This window comes from Procambarus clarkii, chromosome 62, assembly GCF_040958095.1.
Source record: "Procambarus clarkii isolate CNS0578487 chromosome 62, FALCON_Pclarkii_2.0, whole genome shotgun sequence".
Classification (NCBI taxonomy): domain Eukaryota; kingdom Metazoa; phylum Arthropoda; class Malacostraca; order Decapoda; family Cambaridae; genus Procambarus; species Procambarus clarkii.
This window is the reverse complement of record NC_091211.1, coordinates 19,139,302-19,160,794: the sequence shown is the minus strand read 5'-3', so window position 1 is coordinate 19,160,794 and position 21,493 is coordinate 19,139,302.

Here is a 21,493-nt window from a genome sequence, read left to right as displayed (position 1 = left end):
TCTTAATATTATCCTACTGGAGCCTCCAGGCACATTTCACTAGTGTTGCTGCTACAAGACTCGAGCACTTTTTATTATTATTATTATTATTATTATTGTTATTGTTATTATTATTATTATTATTTTCTACCACAGACGTGGCCAGACATTTACAATGCTAACCAGCATATATACATTTTCTTCTGTCCTCCATGGACAGAAGAAGAGAAGTGTTAAACATATAGTTCAAGGGTTTATTGAACAATCGACCACAGAAGGTGATTCGGTGCTTTTAAAATGCTAAGCACTGGCGAAGGGTGTACACGTGTGTGTTTCTGTGTGTGTGTGTAAACTATGAGCTCTCATAGTGTACATTATGCAGTACTGGAATATGCGGCTCCGGCATGGTACCCCCACCTGAAAACTGAAAGACGAAATTTGTGAAATTTTATAGTTAGGTCACAAGACTTGAGTTGAATAACTACCAAAGATTGAGGGAGGTGGACCTTAATCCATATCTTAAAGAGAAGGTCATTTTTGTCTGTCAAAGGTTGGCGGGCCAGACGCTTGGAGCTAGCCTCATCCATCTTTGAAAGGGGGGATGGTCTGACGTACGGGACGAACATAGGCTAGTCGGAGTCTGCTTAAGTTGAATGCTGTAGCAATATTAGCATTTATAGATACCTACCGTCTTGGGCTGTACGGTAGAGCGACGGTCTCGCTTCATGCAGATCGGCGTTCAATCCCCGACCGCCCAAGCGGCTGGGCACCATTCCTTCCCCCGTCCCATCCCAAAGCCTTATCCTGACCCCTTCCCAGTGCTATATAGTCGTAATGGCTTGGCGCTTTCCCTTCATAATTCCTTCCTTCCTCCCCCCCCCCCCATGCGATTTTTATTGAGTAAAGGTAATTATGAGAAGAAAGTGCGAAGCCAGTATGACTATATAGCACTTGACGGGAATGCGAGTACAAGGATCCGGAATATTGCGTAGGGAAGGAATGGTGCCCAACATTTTGGGCAGCCTATTTTCATGCAGTCTTTTGTGAAATATTTGGTGCTTTTCCCTAGAGTTTTCTATGTCCCAAGAGACCCATACACTTGTTTTAGTGTTTCTTAACAATACATTTTCCGAGAGAGAGAGAAGAGGGAACAAAGGGGCGGGGGGTGGGGGGGGGCAAGAGGTGGAAACAGGAAAGAAACCCGGGTACAGCAGGGTACCACTAATATATACTACTCCATCCATATATATATATATATATATATATATATTTATATATATATATATATATATATATAACATATATATATATATATATATAATATATATATAACTTTAGAACACTTTCCCACCAGGAGACTCGAACCCTAGCCAGCACAGAAGCCTTCCAGCAACTGGCATAACAGGTACGCCTTAACCCTCTCCACCACCCGCTCAGACCCTTAAAAGAGATGGTAATTTCGGAGTATTTAAATACCCCAAAGATCAACACCTCCCAAGAGCACCAGAGCAAGTGAGGGGTCATTTAGACGTTAATTTCATCAAGTCCCTGTTAATATGGGAAGACACAGTGTCTCTGCTTAAGGCACAACTCTCCTAAACACGAGAGTTAAGTATACAACTTTTGAACACTTTCCCACCAGGAGACTCGAACCCTAGCCAGCACAGAAGCCTTCCAGCAACTGGCATAACAGGTACGCCTTAACCCTCTCCACCACCCGCTCAGACCCTTAAAAGAGATGGTAATTTCGGAGTATTTAAATACCCCAAAGGCTTCTGTGCTGGCTAGGGTTCGAGTCTCCTGGTGGGAAAGTGTTCTAAAGTTGTATACTTAACTCTCGTGTTTAGGAGAGTTGTGCCTTAAGCAGAGACACTGTGTTTTCCCATATTAACAGGGACTTGATGAAATTAACGTCTAAATGACCCCTCACTTGCTCTGGTGCTCTTGGGAGGTGTTGATCTTTGGGGTATTTAAATACTCCGAAATTACCATCTCTTTTAAGGGTCTGAGCGGGTGGTGGAGAGGGTTAAGGCGTACCTGTTATGCCAGTTGCTGGAAGGCTTCTGTGCTGGCTAGGGTTCGAGTCTCCTGGTGGGAAAGTGTTCTAAAGTTGTATACTTAACTCTCGTGTTTAGGAGAGTTGTGCCATATATATATATATATATATATATATATATATATATATATATATATATATATATATATATATATATATACATATATATATATATATATATATATATATATATATATATATATATATAATAATAATAATAATAATAATAATAATAATAATAATAAAATGGAAATGTCTGTTCGAGGTTGGAGGCCAGTCGGGGAAGAGGATATTTCCTCTTACCCCCTCCCCCTTACTCTTGGGGGAGGGGGGGGTAAGAGGAGAAGGGTAAGGAGATAGGGGTCGAGGGGAGAATATATGGAGAAGATGGGAGGGGAGAGGAGAGGAGTGAAAGAGGAGGGAAGATGGGAGAAGAGAGTAAGTATATGGGGAGAGGGGGAAGAAGAGAGGTAGAATGGAGGATGGAGAGACATATTATCCCGGGCACCGCCGGAAACCCATCATAATACATTATAATAATAATTAATCACTTTGTTGTGTCGAGGTCCCCCTCCCCCCTTCCCCCCGCCCCCAAGGTCGATTTACTGACCCCCTCTCGACAAACGCCTTAGTGCCTATTGACTGCTAGGTAAAGAGGTGCATCAGGTGATAAGAAACGGGCCCAACTATTGCTGCCCCGTCCGGGATTCCAATCAGGAATTCTCGTTTGAGAGTCGAGAACGAGCCAATTGTATACCAGGACCCTTCATAAAGGAGAGGGGCGATGAGATAGACGCACAGACGCATGCATGCGCACAAATCCTTTGACGCAGTACCGCGCATGTCGCTTTGTATAACGTAGAATGTAGTTTAATGAGCCGAACAATGTTGTAGGTGGTTGTGGTGGCGGTCTTCATTAGTATTTCTAACATCACCTGATTTTTTTTAGGGTGGGGGGTTATCGATCAGGATTTTTTTCGTTTTTTCCGTGTGAAGGTGTTGCAGTGGGGAGTGTGGTGTGGGTGTAGCGGACGCTGGCGTGTTTATCTTTTATAACCCAGGGAGTGGACAAGGCTCGAGGGTGTGGAAACGTTTCCAGTCATGGTTCATTCTTTGTCAGACCTCTCAGTGATGCACCACACCCGGACACCCTTCTCTCTCTCTCTCTCTCTCTCTCTCTCTCTCTCTCTCTCTCTCTCTCTCTCTCTCTCTCTCTCTCTCTCTCTCTCTCTCTCTCTCTCTCTCTCTCACACTCACACACTAGGAAGATAAAGACAGGCTATTTAACACAAGGGGCACACGCACTAGGGGACACAGGTGGAAACTGAGTGCCCAAATGAACCACAGAGATATTAGAAAAAACTTTTTTTAGTGTCTGGTTGACAAATGGAATGCATTAGGAAGTGATGGTGGAGGCTGACTCCATACACAGTTTCAAGTGTAGATATGATAGAGCCCAATAGGCTCAGGAACCTGTACACCTGTTTATTGAGGGGTTGAGAGGCGGGACCAAAGAGCCAGAGCTCAACCCCCGCAAGCACAATTAGGTGAGTACACTCTTTTTTCTTTCTTTCATGCACATGCGCACACGCGCGCGCGAGCCCGTCTTCCACACTGCTAAAGGTCTCTGATCTCCCTCGCTCTACTCCATCCTCTCCCTTCGGTCAGGTGTCACACTTTAAAAATAACTAAGAACATCCTGCAAACGTTAAGGACTGACTGCTCGTAATATGATAAGCAAGGAAAGCCTTTAGACTTTACACCGAGATGATGATACATTCACACAGTGTGTGTGTGTGTGTGTGTGTTTGTGTATGTGTATATATATATATATATATATATATATATATATATATATATATATATATATATATATATATATATATATATATATATATATATATATATATATATTCTGACCTCCAGCTTGAGTACAGGGTAACGTTCAACGTTATCCTGTACGTTATGTTAAGATTCGTACCCTGTACGTACCCTGTTTACGTACGTACGTTACGTAAAGAGTCGTCCTCTTACAGGTCAAATTCTACAGTTGACGGACGGTCAAGTGAACGTAATTAACAGTTGTTTCATGCACTGTGATCCAGTTAAGGCTCGGCCTTAGCATTTTGTGCCCAATATTAAAGTAGGTGTGTATCAGTGATGTGTGAAGCTGTCACTACTGGCAGCGTGAAGTGACGGTCACCCTCGTGCTTGGGAGGCCTCGGACCCCTACTAACTAAATAAAGGTTAGCACAGGACGTGTAAACTAATTTAAGGTTAGCAGAGGAAGTGTAAACCAAATAAAGGTTAGCACAGGAAGTGTAAATTAATTTAAGGTTAGCAGAGGAAGTGTAAACCAAATAAAGCCTAGCACAGGAAGTGCTAGGAAGTACTTTAATTTTAGGCGGAAGTATTGCTAATAATAGAAAACTTGTTGGAAAGTGTGCATGAAGGTGGTCAGCAGACGAAGGCAGGCATAGTGATGGTGTTCACAATGTGACCGTAGCAGTCACCTTCAAAACCACATCATCATCTCCCTGGACAGTTGCTGTGCGGCTAACAACATTGAGCAGATATTTTGAAAGCATATACATCTGGCTCCCACCGTTATCAGCTTCTCCGCCTCGGGCCTCAGAACCATGCATTGCCTATAAGCAACTTTTGTAGTTAATTTATTATGCTACCCATACCTATCTGTGGGCTGAAGTGGATCCTATACCCATCCTGTAGGCGGAAGTTGACCCCATACCCATCCTGAGGGCGGTAGTGGACCCCATACCCATCCTGAGGGGGGTAGTGGACCCCATACCCATCCTGAGGGCGGGAGTGGACCCCATACCCATCCTGAGGGCGGTAGTGGACCCCCATACCCTTCCTGAGGGCGGGAGTGGACCAGATACCCATCCTGAGGGCGGGAGTGGACCCCATACCCATCTTGAGGGCAAGAGTGGACCCCATACCCATCCTGTGGGCGGAAGTGGAACCCTCCATACCCATCCCGTGGGCGGGAGTGGACCCCATACCCATCTTGAGGGCGGTAGTGGACCCCATACCCATCCTTAGGGGGGTAGTGGACCCCATACCCATCCTTAGGGCGGTAGTGGACCCCATACCCATCCTTAGGGGGGTAGTGGACCCCATACCCATCCTTAGGGCGGTAGTGGACCCCATACCCATCTTAAGGGTGGTAGTGGACCCCATACCCATCCTGAGGGCGGTAGTGGACCCCATACCCATCCTGAGGGCTGTAGTGGACCCCATACTCATCTTGAGGGTGGTAGTGGACCCCATACCCATCCTGAGGGGGGTAGTGGACCCCATACCAATCCTGAGGGCTGTAGTGGACCCCATACCCATCCTGAGGGCGGGAGTGGACCCCATACCCATCTTAAGGGTGGTAGTGGACCCCATACCCATCCTGAGGGCGGTAGTGGACCCCATACCATCCTGTGGGCGGTAGTGGACCCCATACTCATCTTGAGGGTGGTAGTGGACCCCATACCCATCCTTAGGGGGGTAGTGGACCCCATACCCATCCTGAGGACGGTAGTGGACCCCATACCCATCCTGAGGGGGGTAGTGGACCCCATACTCATCCTGAGGGCGGTAGTGGACCCCATACCCATCCTGTGGGCGGTAGTGGACCTCATACCCATCTTGAGGGTGGTAGTGGACCCCATACCCATCGTGAGGGGGGTAGTGGACCCCATACCCATCCTGAGGGCGGTAGTGGACCCCCCATACCCATCTTGAGGGTGGTAGTGGACCCTATACCCATCCTTTGGGCGGTAGTTGACCCCATACCCATCCTGAGGGCGGTAGTGGACCCCATACCCATCCTGAGGGCGGTGCGGTAGTGGACCCCATACCCATCCTGAGGGCGGTAGTGGACCCCATACCCATCCTGAGGGCGGTAGTGGACCCCATACCCATCCTGAGGGCGGTAGTGGACCCCATACCCATCCTGAGGGCGGTAGTGGACCCCATACCCATCCTGAGGATGGCAGTAGAAAAGGTTACAGAGGCACAACATGGGCTCAGGGGACTAAACCCTCAAATTCGTTAAGCTAGTTACATAAATTTAATGTTTCTAATAACAGTGGGTTCGAGAACCTGACCACAAATTCAGTATCTTAAGTTAAGCTAGTGACTTAAGCCACAATGATGGTATGACCCATGTCATACCATACCCCACATGATGGGTATGACTGGTAATACACTTAATTAACTAAAGCTTCACTTGTTGTTTTGGGACTTCGAAGTGACTGTGATGTAGGCAACCCATCCTCCGAATTGACAGTACGATTTAATACTAAGTGTAATAAGTACACTTTCTTACTGTCAGAAACAGTGCATAATTGCACTTATGGGACTTACATTTACCGAACTCCCTCCCCCGATTTAATTCTCGTTTTCTGTTAAGACACTCAGAATTTTAGGATGAAGTTTTCAATTTCAATTTGCAGTACACAAGTTTTAAATACCAGGAATTTCTTTTTCAGGTTTATTAAGCAATATAGATTTTATACAAAATTTTAAAATATCCTGAGTTACTTTACAATTTATTGATATATTTTAGTTTTGTTTTATTAGTTTTATAAAACTGTAATATTAATATAGCTATAAGTTAAGTACTAATTGTAATTAAGAAGCAATAAAATTATTATCTTCAAAATCTAAGACGGTTAGGTGAGGTCGTGGTTTTCTATCCAGTTTTTCAGGTAAACTCAAATATTCACAATATATTTGACAGTACGATTTAATACTGAGTGAAAATAAGTACAATTCCTAACTGCTATGAATAGTACATAATTGCACTTATTTGTCTCCTTACATTTACCACCCCATTTTTGGAGGACGGGCTGATGTAGGTGTGATGAGCAGTGAATTTATTTATGTAACCAAAAATATGTAACTGGTACAGGAATATTGTATAGTGCTTAGCAAAAAGATTTTTTTTGGGTTCAGTTCGTGAAACGACTATCATAGGAAAATGAATTATCTTGATTGTACGTATAAAGTGTGGATAATTGATCTCTATTTTAGTGATTGGCAATTGTGCTCATGTGATGGGTTGATGTTATTGGGAAACTATTGCAATAATAGAAGCCACGTAGATATGCTTGAAATATCTTCTGTGCTTATTGTAGGAAGGCTCTTGAGCTGCTGGATGAGTGGCAATACTTTATATTCCCTATTTCCATCCATGATATTTGAATTTCAAAATATTTTCTCAGTTGTAAGAGATCGCTGTCCCTCGGGCCGCTCCGAGTCTTCGGGGGTAGAAACACTCTGAACCCACTCCAGGTAAACTCCAGGTAAACTCCAGAGGACAGTCATGGCCAGCATATCTTTTTGTCTACAGAAAATAATGTTAAATAGGATACGTGCCAGCACCGGGTCCCTCCCTGGGCGGTAGGGGTGTAGACAAGCCTACACCAGCACCGGGTCCCTGCACCCCGCCAGCACCGGGTCCCTGCACCCCGCCAGCACCGGGTCCCTCCCCGGGCGGTAGGGGTGTAGACAAGCCTACACCAGCACCGGGTCCCTGCACCCCGCCAGCACCGGGTCCCTCCCCGGGCGGTAGGGGTGTAGACAAGCCTACACCAGCACCGGGTCCCTGCACCCCGCCAGCACCGGGTCCCTCCCCGGGCGGTAGGGGTGTAGACAAGCCTACACCAGCAAGGAAGAGCCTTGAGAGCGCCGTGACGGGGTCGGCGACACCTACCGTACCCAATGGAGTATTGTGTATATCGCTTCCAAGTGCCGGCCGCTGGCTCTCTGATTACACTCCCTCATTGATTCCAGTTAGCCCTGTTGCGTAACGAGGCTGTCTAACGATCAATTAGTCCCCCGTAACAAGCCAGTTCTGTGTCCGGCCGGCATTCATCAACGGCGGGTAAGTTGGCGTTGGATTTAACAAGTGGCTGGTGATCAGAGTTGGGTGTAATTGTGATGCAACGGATTATGGCCGACTGTGTGTGCCTCGTGCTTCTGGGTTGGTGTACATATCTGCGCGGCCTTCTCTTGCCTCTTTGGCCGGTCCTTGATTGCGTGGACCTGCACGCTAATGCCGGACCCGTCACTGGCCTTCCAGTTTTTCCCAGAGAGGCAGTAAATTAGTTGTTAAAATCGTGCAAAAGCGTTCCATTGTGTTTTCTCTTGTATACATCAAAGATGGGTAGAGTAAACGAAATAGCCAATCATAATGTTATTGTCAAAATAAACCATTGATTTAGACTAATTGGAGGCGAGACTTTAAACTCGTTAATTTTTGTCCTTTTGTCATGCAGACTGAAATATATGTCAAATAAAACTCAGTATTGTGTGTTCAAAAGACATCATGTCAGTGTGTGTGTACTCACCTAGTTGTGCTTGCGGGGGTTGAGCTCTGGCTCTTTGGGCCCGCCTCTTAACTGTCAATCAACTCTTTTTTTTATTTATTCTCCTCCTCCCCCCCCCCCCCACACATACAGGACGCAGCCCGTAGCAGTTGTTTAACTACCAGGTACCTATTTACTGCTAGCTGAACAGGGCCATCAGGGTGAAAGAAACTGCCCATTTGTTTCCGCCATCGCCGGGGATCGATCCCCAGACCCTAGGATTACGAATCCCGATCGCAGTCCACTCAGCCTCCAGGCCCGTGTGTGTGTGTCTGTGTACTCACCTAGTTGCGCTTGTGGGGGTTGAGCTCTGGCTCTAAAGTCCCACATCTCAACCGAGAGGTGTTTGTGTGTACTCACCTAATTGTGCTTGCCGGGGTTGAGCTCTGGCTCTTTGGTCTCGCCTCTCAACGGTCAAGGAATCGGGTCAACACCGTACACACCCTGTTTGTGTGTGTGTTTTTTTTCACCTAGTTGTACTCACGTAGTTGTGCATGCGGGGGTTGAGCTCTGCTCTTTCGGCCCGCCTCAAAACTCAATCAACTTTTACTATTTTTTTCTCACGCACACACAGACAGACAGGCAGCAGCCCGTGACAGCTCTCTAATTCCCAGGTACCTGTTTACTGCTAGGTAACAAGTGCATCAGGGTGAAGGAAACTGCCCATGTGTTTGTCCACCGGCTGCCGGGATCGAACCCTGGTCCACGAGTCTAGAGCGCTGTCCACTCAGCTAGCCAGCCCCCTGTGTGTGTGTGTGTGTGTGTGTGTGTGTGTGTGTGTGTGTGTGTGTGTGTGTGTGTGTGTATGTGTGTATGTGTGTATGTGTGTGTGTGTGTGTGTGTGTGTACTCACCTAATTGTACTCACCTAATTGTGCTTGCGGGGGTTGAGCTCTGGCTCTTTGGTCCCGCCTCTCAACCGTCAATCAACTGGTGTACAGATTCCTGAGCCTATTGGGCTCTATCATATCTACATTTGAAACTGTGAATGGAGTCAGCCTCCACCACATCACTTCCTAATGCATTCCATTTGCTAACTACTCTGACACTGAAAAAGTTCAGAATGGAGTCAGCCTCCACCACATCACTTCCTAATGCATTCCATTTGCTAACTACTCTGACACTGAAAAAGTTCTTTCTAACGTCTCTGTGGCTCATTTGGGTACTCAGCTTCCACCTGTGTCCCCTGGTTCGCGTCCCACCAGTGTTGAAAAGTTCATCCTTGTTTACCCGGTCGATTCCCCTGAGGATTTTGTAGGTTGTGATCATGTCCCCCCTTACTCTTCTGTCTTCCAGTGTCGTGAGGTGCATTTCCCGTAGCCTTTCCTCATAACTCATGCCTCTTAGTTCTGGGACTAGTCTAGTAGCATACCTTTGGACTTTTTCCAGCTTCGTCTTGTGCTTGACAAGGTACGGGCTCCATGCTGGGGCCGCATACTCCAGGATTGGTCTTACATATGTGTGTGTGTGTGTGTGTGTGTGTGTGTGTGTGTGTGTGTGTGTGTGTGTGTGTGGTGTGTGGTGTGTGTGTGTGTGTGCGCGTCTTTGTGAGAGAGACTTAGTGAGGATGTATTTTTATGAGAGCGAATGAATGAGTGCGTAAGTAAATGTTTTTATTAGAATCACGTCTCATGTTTACGAACAGACAGTAACTTGTGTGGTTGCCACGAGTACACTTACACTGGAGTGACTGTTGGAGGCAGTGGCCACTGTGTAGCAGGGTGTGGCACTGGTACTACCCTCCCCACACCCTAGCAACCCCCCCCCCTCCCCCAGCCACCCTCCCCACACCCTAGCAACCCCCCCCCAGTTACCCTCTCCATACCCTAGCAACCTCCCCCAGCCACCCCCTCTACCCCCTCCACACCCTAGCAACCCCCCTCCACTAGCTACCCTCTCCACACCCTAGCAACACCTCTCCCAGCCACTCCCCCTCCACCCTAGCAACCTCCTAGCTACTGGCTTCACACCCTAGCAACCTCCCCGAGCCAGCCCCCTCCACACCCTAGCAACCCGCCCCCCCCCCCCCCCGCTAGCCTCCACACACCCTAGCAGTCCCCACCAAATATATTGCAACCCGCTCCACACACCACCCATCCACATGTCTGCCACACTACACATTACCTCACCCTATTTCTGCACACTACCTTCTCACTTACTCCACATTCCCTCCTTCATTCTTCTGGGCTCATTCCTCTCTCCCTCTCTCTTCCTCTCTCTCCCTCTCTCTCCCTCTCTCTCCCTCTCTCTCCCACTCTCTCTCTCCCTCTCTTCTTCCCTCTCTCTCTCTCTCTCTCTCTCTCTCTCTCTCTCTCTCTCTCTCTCTCTCTCTCTCTCTCTCTCTCTCTCTCTCTCTCCCTCCCTCTCTCTCCCTATCTCTCTCTCCCTATCTCTCCCTCCCTCCCTCCCCTCCCTCTCTCTCTCCCTCTCCCTCCCTCTCTCCCTCTCCCCCTCTCACAATTGTGTGCCTCCCTCCTGCCGCCCATCAGATAACTGGTGAGTCATCCCTCTGATACACCCGTGGACATTTGAGCGTCCATCTTATCGTTTTATTTTGTTTACACTTGGAGTCAAGTCGTGGGCGGTGACCCCGCGTGTCGCCAGACTGGGCTTGGGCGGCGCCGTGAGGGGAGCTGCCAAAACGCCCTGGGGAGGGGGGAGGGGGTGCCCCTGGGGCGACACGGGGGGTGTGGGGAGGAAGGACAAGGACACAGTAAAGGTAGAAGATTTGGGGAGGGGGAGTTGAGAGAGGTGCTAAAAGAGGTAAGAAATAGAAAATTGAGGAAAGAGAATAGGAAGGGAAAAATAAGTATGGGGGGGGGAGGAAAGGAAAGGAAACTATCAGGGAAAGCGCCAAGCCATTTAGACTATAAGCACTGTGAAGGGGTCAGGATAAGGATTTGGGATGAGACGGGGGGAAAGGAATGGTGCCCAACAGGGGGGGGGGGGGATAAGGCAGTAGAAAGGGGGGGGGCGACAGGGGGGAGATGTGAAGAGAGAAATAATCCCTGTAAACACACAACGTAACAGTTCCTATGATTCCCTTGTTACAACTTGTAATAAAGTTGTTACCTCTTGTTATAACGTTTTTATGACGCATTGGACCGTTGTTACAACCGTTGTTACAACTAGTTATATTGGTTCTTAACAACTATTAGGTGTTAAAGCTTATTAGAAAGTTGTAGGAGTGTGGTAGTTTGGAGGTGTGTTTGGCGTGAAGGTGGAGGTAGAAGGTAGGGAGGGGGGGGGGGGGGTGTTGAGAGGGCAGCTCCACCCAGGGTCGCCACCTTGCTCAACAGTCGTGCATGATTCTCCCCAAGTTTTAATTTATTCCTTCATATTTATATCCCCTGCACCACCCACCCTCTCAAGGACTAGTCGTGCAGGCAGCAGGAGGCGAGTCCTTCTTCGAAACGGGTAGAAAAGGCAGCAGGTGATTAGGCTTGATACAGTGTACAGGTAGACAGCAGGTCGGTGATGCATGTAGGTAGGAGAAGAGTGGGAGGCAGGTAGAGGAAGATAGCAGGTAGACGAGAAAGCAGAAGGCAGGATGTCAACAATGAAAGAGTAGACAAGGTGAGAGGCTGGTATGAGTGACTGGTAGATTGAGAGGTGGGAGGCTGGTGAGAGTGACTGGTAGATTGAGAGGTGGGAGGCTGGTGAGAGTGACTGGTAGATTGAGAGGTGGGAGGCTGGTGAGAGTGACTGGTAGATTGAGAGGTGGGAGGCTGGTGAGAGTGACTGGTAGATTGAGAGGTGGGAGGCTGGTGAGAGTGACTGGTAGATTGAGAGGTGGGAGGCTGGTGTGAGTGACTGGTAGATTGAGAGGTGAGAGGCTGGTGTGAGTGACTGGTAGATTGAGAGGTGAGAGGCTGGTGTGAGTGACTGGTAGATTGAGAGGTGAGAGGCTGGTGTGAGTGACTGGTAGATTAAGAAGTGAGAGGCTGGTGTGAGTGACTGGTAGATTAAGAAGTGAGAGGCAGGACTGAATCAGAAGGTAAGCAAGCGACCGTCCAACCTTTCAGCAAGGTGGGTGCATGCAGCCATCCGAGCAGTTGTGGCAGGCATAAACCCATATAACCAGCAAGCAACATGTAGCTAGTCAGGAGAGAGAGAGAGAGAGAGAGAGAGAGAGAGAGAGAGAGAGAGAGAGAGAGAGAGAGAGAGAGGGGGGGGGGGGGGAGGGAGAGGGAGAGGGAGAGATCAAACTAGTCATCAGGAGTAAAGGAGACACCCAAGCACATCAGACACAATAAGTCACACACTGGCAAGAAAGCGGCCAGTCAGACAGCAGAATGTAAGCATAGGAGTAAGCAGTGGAAAGGCAAAGGCATGCAGGAGAGAGGGGCGTGTGTGTGGGGTGTGTGGAGGGGGGAGGAGTGTGTGTGTAGAGAGGAGGGTCGTGTGTGTGTGTGTGTGTGTGTGTGTGTGTGTGTGTGTGTGTGTGTGTGTGTGTGTGTGTGTGTGTGTGTGTGTGTGTGTGTGTGTGGAGATAGAGTAGAGAGGGGAGGGTGGTCGTGTTCAGATGTTCACGTTCTACCCTCCCTCCCACGACCTTGAGCGTGCCATGAGCGGGCCTCCCATGTTCTGTAGCCCATGTTAATTCCGCGGCCCTCCCTGGTGGACCTTAGCCACAAATTAATATGTGGCTGGTACCGTGACCTTGTGGTGGAATGGTTGGCCCTCCCCACCTTGTCACCCTCCCATGGTTGGCCCTCCCCACCTTGTCACCCTCCCATGGTTGGCCCTCCCCACCTTGTCACCCTCCCATGGTTGGCCCTCCCCACCTTGTCACCCTCCCATGGTTGGCCCTCCCCACCTTGTCACCGTCCCATGGTTGGCCCTCCCCACCATGTCACCGCCCCCATGGTTGGCCCTCCCCACCATGTCACCGCCCCCATGGTTGGCCCTCGCCACCTTGTCACCGTCCCATGGTTCGCCCTCCCCACCTTGTCACCGCTCTATGGTTCTGCCACACCATGTTCTATTTATGCCATGGTGCAAACTTTTGTCTCTTATTACAAGTTCACGTGGAATTTGCGTCACTCTTCTCTCAGCAATTTGAGTGATAATTGGATGTTTAGAGCTGTTATAATGTAGTATTGAGGCCACTGACGTTGCACACAGGTACACACCAGACGCACACTCACACACGTTCGGCTCAGGAACCTGTACACCTGTTGATTGACGGTTGAGAGGCGGGACCAAAGAGCCAGAGCTCAACCCCCGCAAACACAACTAGGTGAGTACACGTGTAAAGACGTCACAACGTAACATTTGAAGTGTTATAAGATGCAGAATGAGCTTCGGAGAAAATGAATACAGGTACTCAACTTCAATTAAAATAAATGCAAAGAAGTGAAAATTGAAGGAGCACGAAGACCCATTGAACTATACGAAATGAATGGGAGAAGACTGACACAGGAAGAGTGAGGAAGGTAGAGATAATGAGCCAATATAAGACAGACTTGGTAAATTATTTGCAGAAGCAGATAAAGACCAGGAAGTCGGGACAGCAATAGTGATGTTAGAGGTTGTGTTATTCATCAGATTAGAGATAAAGACTCTCCTAATTTATGGCGACTTCAACCAAATGTAAAAAGATTGGGTAATGAAGGATCCTGAAGATAGGAATGATAAATGATGAGCAAAATTAACTAATACGATCGTTTATTGTTTTCTTAAACAGCCGAGTCGTATACAGCCAATTAGGAGAAAGGGACAAAATGAGTTGGCAAACCTAGACCTAGAGTGTACACAGAGTGAGACATTTGACAATAGAGAATGAGGCACTAGTGTAAATAGTGAGTGAGTGTGGTGTGTAAATAATATTAGAGTGTTCAGTTATAAACTAGTTCCCTCCGCTAGGTCTATGGTCGAGGAATGGGATGAGCAGACACCTGATTTATTTATTAACAGCTTTACTGACAAAATTTACAATTGTACCTAATCAGAGTAATTCAGTTATCTTACTGCAGTGAGGATGCTGCTTATATTCATTACCGCATAGAAGAAAACATCATGCACAAGACTTAAGATCCAAAGTGTAGGTTTAAACACACATTTCACGAGGATAATCTACATCAGGTAGTATACATATTTTAATCTATGAGTTTGTAAATACAACTTTCTGCCATACAGGTTAAAGATAGATTCATAAGAGATACAGGGACAATTTTGTCTTTCATTGCTCTTTCTTTTCCCTGTTCTTTCTTCTTTAATATAGAGAAGCAAGTTCAGTGTAAATCGTTAGGATGTCTATGGCAACTTGTATAATAATAGACATTTATTTGTATGGTCAGCACAGTAACCGGATTAGACAATGTGATGAAGTCATTGCTGTAATTCGTCTTGGCTATAGACACATCTGGCAAGTTAGCGAGGCTGAGCCACTGCCAGACTATTCAGCCTGTAAACTGACTAGGGACGAGGGGACAGGATGGACAAGGGCTCGCCAACAGGATAGTGGGCTACATACCCCACAAGTCTGTGAAGGCCAAGTAAACGTTCATCCCGCTCAATGAATGGAGCATGCTAGCCCGCGGCTTGTCAGTAGAGACAGCCAATGGAACGAGACAAAAATATAGCAAACATATGGGAGGCAGATGACGGAGGTCAACAAGGAGGCACTAAAGAGATCCAGAAATTGGTACAACAAATTCTGGATAAAAGCAAAAATGTGGATAGAAAATTATATACAGTAGCAGCAAAAGGTGAAGAACAGCCTTATTCAGAGAATGACGGCATAGAACCATGTGATTAGTGGCATGTGAGAATTGGTGGTAATATGGGAGTGATAAGGTGGTCTGGGAATACAACCCGTCCTCTTAAAAATAACGTCACTTTTCGCTGGTATGCGCTATGGCCAAATTTGGACGTAATTTGAAATGAAATCGACTCACAAAAGTGACGTACTGTTCCGTTTTCTGTTTGAGTCGTCCGGCCTACGCGGAGAGGTTAGGAGAGGACACTTTAAATTAACGTTTTTCATAACGTTTTGAAAGTTTATGAGAATTTCCTGCCCACCTAACCTATCAGAGGACCCTTAACTTACTGTTGTTATCCCATCACAACTTGAGGAACCAGGTCTTTGAGCCAGAACCAGAGTAGAGACCGAACATGGATGGCAACAGATGGATAGACAAAAGGACAGAATTGTAGCCGCTCAGAGAGAAGTAGACACGTGATGGGATTAGATGGAACAGAAGTGGTAACACTCCCTCACACGCGTGGGGTTCATGGTTCGAGTCTCCTAGAGCCCAGGTGAATGAAAAGCAGGAATAATGTTATCCACTAATTAGTCTCTAACACGATTTTAAAGACTGGTAAACCGTCAGATATCCGGATAACAGCAAATGTAACACCTATTTTAAAGAAAGACCCCAAAACTTCGGACCGGTTTTCTTGACATAATTCCCTGCAGGGTTCTGTAAAAAAAATTAAGAAAATTGTGCAACATCTGGGGAAGCAAACTTTGTAATAGAGAGGCAAAATATACTTAGAAGGGGCTAGTCGTGCCTGATAAACCTGATAGGGATCTACACGAGAGAACAAAGCTTGGTTGATTGCATTTCTAAATTGTTAAAAATCTTTAATACCGTCCCTTACAAAAGCCTATTATTTAAGACAGGAAATCAGGCTGGGAAACGTGACTTGGACGCAGAGAGGAAATGCTGGAACGGAGGGAAGTAGTGAGCGGGGTCCTTGAAGGCTCCTGATCTAGACTACATTAATGACCTACCTGAAGGAGTGAGCTGCTACATGTTAATGTTGCAGACAGTGTAACGCTAGAGAGTCCAACATCTCGTGATGGTTTTTGCTTACTGAAGGAGGCGCACACCAGTAATATAAACTGGGCAGCGTGCACGAAACTGGCCAACATGTGGACGGATTTTAAACGCCTTAATAGTCATCTGCAAGTTGCAAGCTGCGTCAGATAAGTTGCAAGACGATATACACAATCTGCGTCACCAGTTTCTTGAATATACAGCACCAGCATTGAATCCTCATCTCGAGGAACACAAGAAGATTGCAACAGGACTAGTGAGTGAAATAACAGATCTAAGCTATAAAAAACCTGATTAAGGGCGCTTAACTTAGCAACGCTAAAAGAGAAGAGCTATAGAAGACATGATAGCAACTTATTAAATACTTGGGGGATATACACTTGGTTGATACCGGGTTGATGGGGTTCTGGGAGTTCTTCTACTCCCCAAGCCCGGCCCGAAGCCAGGCTTGACTTGTGAGAGTTTGGTCCACCAGGCTGTTGCTTGGAGCGGCCCGCAGGCCCACATACCCACCACAGCCCAGTTGGTCCGGCACTCCTTGGAGGAATAAATCTAGTTTTCTCTTGAAGATGTCCACGGTTGTTCCGGCAATATTTCTTATGCTTGCTGGGAGGGTGTTGAACAACCGCGGACCTCTGATGTTTATACAGTTTATACAAAGTTACTTGAGCCGCCATTTCTAGTGACCTCGACGAGGACAGGAAGCCGTTGGCTTGTTAAAGAGGTATAAGTGGAAGAGATGGCACGGTGGTGAGAAAAGGTTCATCTGCAGTACAGGTTGTAATAAAGTGACATACTGGGTGGGAAGATGCTGTGGTTGCTGCCATTTCTATCCACAGTTTCAAGAGCAACATTGAGAACCAGAATGTAGAAGAGACAAAGACGCCAGGTTGTTGCTAGGAGGACTGGCCCAAGAGCTGCATCTCGCTCACTCTTGACATTTGTAGGTAAACACCCATATACTCTCTGGTCTAATTTGTTTGTTTCAAAACTTTGGGCGGTTTTCATGCAACACGGCAAGAATTCCTCAGTGTTGCCTTGAAACTTTAAACACCTGTAAATGATGATGAAAGAAAGGTTATCTTGAGATGATTTCGGGGCTTTAGTGTCCCCGCGGTCCGGTCCTCGACCAGGCCTCCACCCCCAGGAAGCAGCCCGTGACAGCTGACTAACTCCCAGGTACCTATTTTACTGCTAGGTAACAGGGGCATCAGGGTGAAAGAAACTCTGCCCATTGTTTCTCGCCGGCGCCCGGGATCGAACCCGGGACCACAGGATCACATGTACAGCGTGCTGTTCGCTCGGCCGACCGGCTCCCAAAAAGGTGGCTTTCCGGCTTCCGAAAAGGTTGGTATTAAAACTATGGAGTATAGTTTCGCGGTGAGCAGCAGCTCGGGTGAAGGGGCAGCCCGTCCTCCAAAAATGGGGAGGTAAATGTAACAACCCCATAAGTGCAATTATATACTATGTATGACAGTCGGGAAATGTACTTATTGCACTTAGTATTAAAACGTACTGTCAGTTCGGAGGATGGGTTGTAAGGGGGTTACCTCACCTTGAGGTACCTTGAGGTGCTTCCGGGGCTTAGCGTCCCCGCGGCCCGGTCGTCGACCAGGCCTCCTGGTTGCTGGGTAGGACAGGGCTGGTGGTGTGTGCTGTAGGTCGCCACGCGCACCACCCATGACACCACTTACACTGCATAACGAACACCACCTTTATCACGGTTATGGAAAGTTCACCAAAGCCTGAGAAGATAATACATCATGCCATTTTCATTTTCTATACATCATGTTTCATTTTTTCTGACTTTAGGGAATGTTGCTATACGCACGTCCTGATGCTAGGGAGTGTTGCTATACGCACGCCCTGATGCTAGGGAGTGTTGCTATACGCACGTCCTGATGCTAGGGAGTGTTGCTATACGCACGCCCTGATGCTAGGGAGTGTTGCTATACGCACGCCCTGATGCTAGGGAATGTTGCTATACGCACGTCCTGATGCTAGGGAGTGTTGCTATCCGCACGCCCTGATGCTAGGGAGTGTTGCTATACGCACGCCCTGATGCTAGGGAATGTTGCTATACGCACGTCCTGATGCTAGGGAGTGTTGCTATACGCACGCCCTGATGCTAGGGAGTGTTGCTATACGCACGCCCTGATGCTAGGGAGTGTTGCTATACGCACGCCCTGATGCTAGGGAGTGTTGCTATACGCACGCCCTGATGCTAGGGAATGTTGCTATACGCACGCCCTGATGCTAGGGAATGTTGCTATACGCAGGTCCTGATGCTAGGGAGTGTTGCTATACGCACGCCCTGATGCTAGGGAATGTTGCTATACGCACGCCCTGATGCTAGGGAATGTTGCTATACGCACGCCCTGATGCTAGGGAATGTTACTATACGCACGCCCTGATGCTAGGGAATGTTGCTATACGCACGCCCTGATGCTAGGGAATGTTGCTATACGCATGCCCTCAGGTCATGTAACCCCTGGGTTACATGACCATATGAAAGGTTACATTGCAACCCTTCATATAGTCTAGCGCGGCTGCATAAGTCATTATGAACTTATTTAATATGTGAATTAAAGTAACTTACTTTGATGAGGTTTGAAGGGTGGGTGTCATCGCTGTCCGGTCTGTGACCAAGCCTTCTGGTTGTTCATGTGCTGAGACTGTTAAAACCACTGCACGCAATCTGACGCACCGTTCATAACCAGGGGCAGATTCACGAAAGCACTTACGAACGTGTACATCTTTCCACAATCTTTGGCGGCTTTGGTTACATTTATTAAACAGTTTACAAACATGAAAACTTCCCAATCAACTGTTGTTATTGTTATAAACAGCCTCCTGGTGCTTCGGAGCTCATTAACTGTTTAATAATTGTAAACAAAGCCGCTAAAGATTGAGAAAAGATGTACAGGTTCGTAAGTACTTGCGTAACTGCTTCGTGAATCTGGCCCCTGGTCTCGCAAGGTGGTGGTTAATGTGAAGGTCTGGAACCGGTTTCTATAATATTGTCCGTGTAAATGATAATGTATCTCTCACCCGCGCTCCAGTGAGAACATTGTCAGCGATCTCAAGCTGTTTCCACAATTTAGATGTGTTAGTGTTAGGGAGCCGGTCGGCCGAGCCACAGTACACTGGGCTTGTGATCCTGTGTTCCCGGGTTCGATCCCAGACACGGCGAGAAACAATGGGCAGAGTTTCTTTCACCCTATGCCCCTGTTACCTAGCAGTAAAATAGGTACCTGGGTGTTAGTCAGCTGTCACGGGCTGCTTCCTGGGGGTGGAGGTCTGGTCGAGGACCGGGCCTCGGGGACACTAAATCCCCGAAATCATCTCAAGATAACCTCAAGATAAGATAACCACACTACAGTAAAATATTAATTAAAGTAATTTTGATGCACTGAGACAGTAGGAATTCACCTAGCAGACCAAAGCAGACACCTGGATGTACCCATTCAAATAAGAAGATAATGTTAGTGGGTTACATGTGTGTGCTGGCCACCCATGGTAGTCGCGTGGTGCAGTGGTCTCCGTCGTGGGGAGCTGACCTTTGTCAAGTTGAGCTCACCCCAAGACCTTTATTTTCTGAAAAACTACCTGTATCACGAGAGGTCTTAGGTGTTCAGAGCGTAACTCCATCATGCCACAGGAAACTGTTATCTTTCACTTGGCGAAGTCTACTCTTTACTGTCAGGTTTGTTCTGTATGCCCGCTAACCTCTCTCTCACTGCAGGCCTCGGCTCTTGGGCCTCGCCTCCCAACCTTCAATTAATAGGTATATCTTGAGGTTATCTTGAGATGATTTCGGGGCTTTTTTCGTGTTCCCGCGGCCCGGTCTTCGACCAGGCCTCCATCCCCCAGGAAGCAGCCCGTGACAGCTGACTAACACCCAGGTACCTATTTTACTGCTAGGTAACAGGGGCATAGGGTGAAAAAAACTCGGCCCATTGTTTCTCGCCGGCGCCTGGGATCGAACCCAGGACCACAGGATCACAAGTCCAGCGTGCTGTCCGCTCGGCCGACCGGCTCCCTAACCCATATTCATTACCTAGTCACAGAGATTCTCTTCGGAATACTGTTTGGCTTTAATCATCATTATCTGTTTTTTGTCTGCGGGTTTTCCGATGGATATTTTGTGAACGGCTCCTAATGTTTACTAGCAACTTCGAGCATTTATGTATATGAAGCTATGTATATTTATGTATATGAAGCTATTTATGTAAAGAAGCTTCCAGTTGACATTGGGTAGAATGTTCTCTTACGAGGTTTTTACAGTCATTTAAGTATATAAACTGTCACAGAACACAAGTCCTAAACTCGGCTAGGAGTTTATATCGCGGTTAGTCAGCCAGTCACTTAATCTGCTGGATGCTCCACCTTGTTGTGTTCTAATAGTTGACGGTATTGTTTATTACCCCCATACCAATCATCACTTCCCTCACACGCACCCACACAACCCCCCACACCCCCTCACCCACTCTTACCCATGACCTCATCTACACCAAATTCATCCATATATAACTTCCTCCACCATCGCCACCATTTTCCCTCTAGTGTTCTCCACCACCATCTAATTTTGCCCACTTATTTGTGCCTGGAGGATCGATTATTAGCTCTTGTACTCCAGCCTCTCGGGCCGCCGAGTGTTTAATGTAAAAGATTCACAACATATTTTCCTATCATATTTACTATTGTTATTATGAACTGGTTTTCGCTTCTATAATCTGCAAGTTTAGTTCATACTTGGTTTATCAAGCTTCCCTGCATACCGTCTTGTTTTATTGGTTTTGTTTCTTAGTTTCAACTCTGGCAATCTCTCGTATGGGTAATTTCTCTCTCTTTCATGTCTCTCCTTTCTCTCTCCTCTCCTGTCTCTCTCCTCTCTCTTTTCTCTTCTCTCTTTTACTCTTGTCTTTTAACTAAGACTAGGGTACATTAGTGCTATCAACTGACTAGTGAAACTGCAAGTAAGATCTGTTATCCTACCTCAGCTCATCTGAAGCCTGCTCCTAGAGACTCATTTATTTCTTGAAAATGTACTTAGGAACTATCACATAGGGCACCAGGGGGGGGGGGAGGCTCAATGACAGGGCGACATACCCATAGACTTGTCTCACGTAGGTTGTGTACAGCTTTTTGACACACTGTACTCCCCTTCATATAGTCTAGGGTAGCTGCACAAATGCAGACGTTCCTAATATATTAAAAAAAAAGGCCTTCTCAAGTGCGTACAAGAGCATAGATTAATTCCCCTGTTCTAACCCGTTAGAAGAGCCC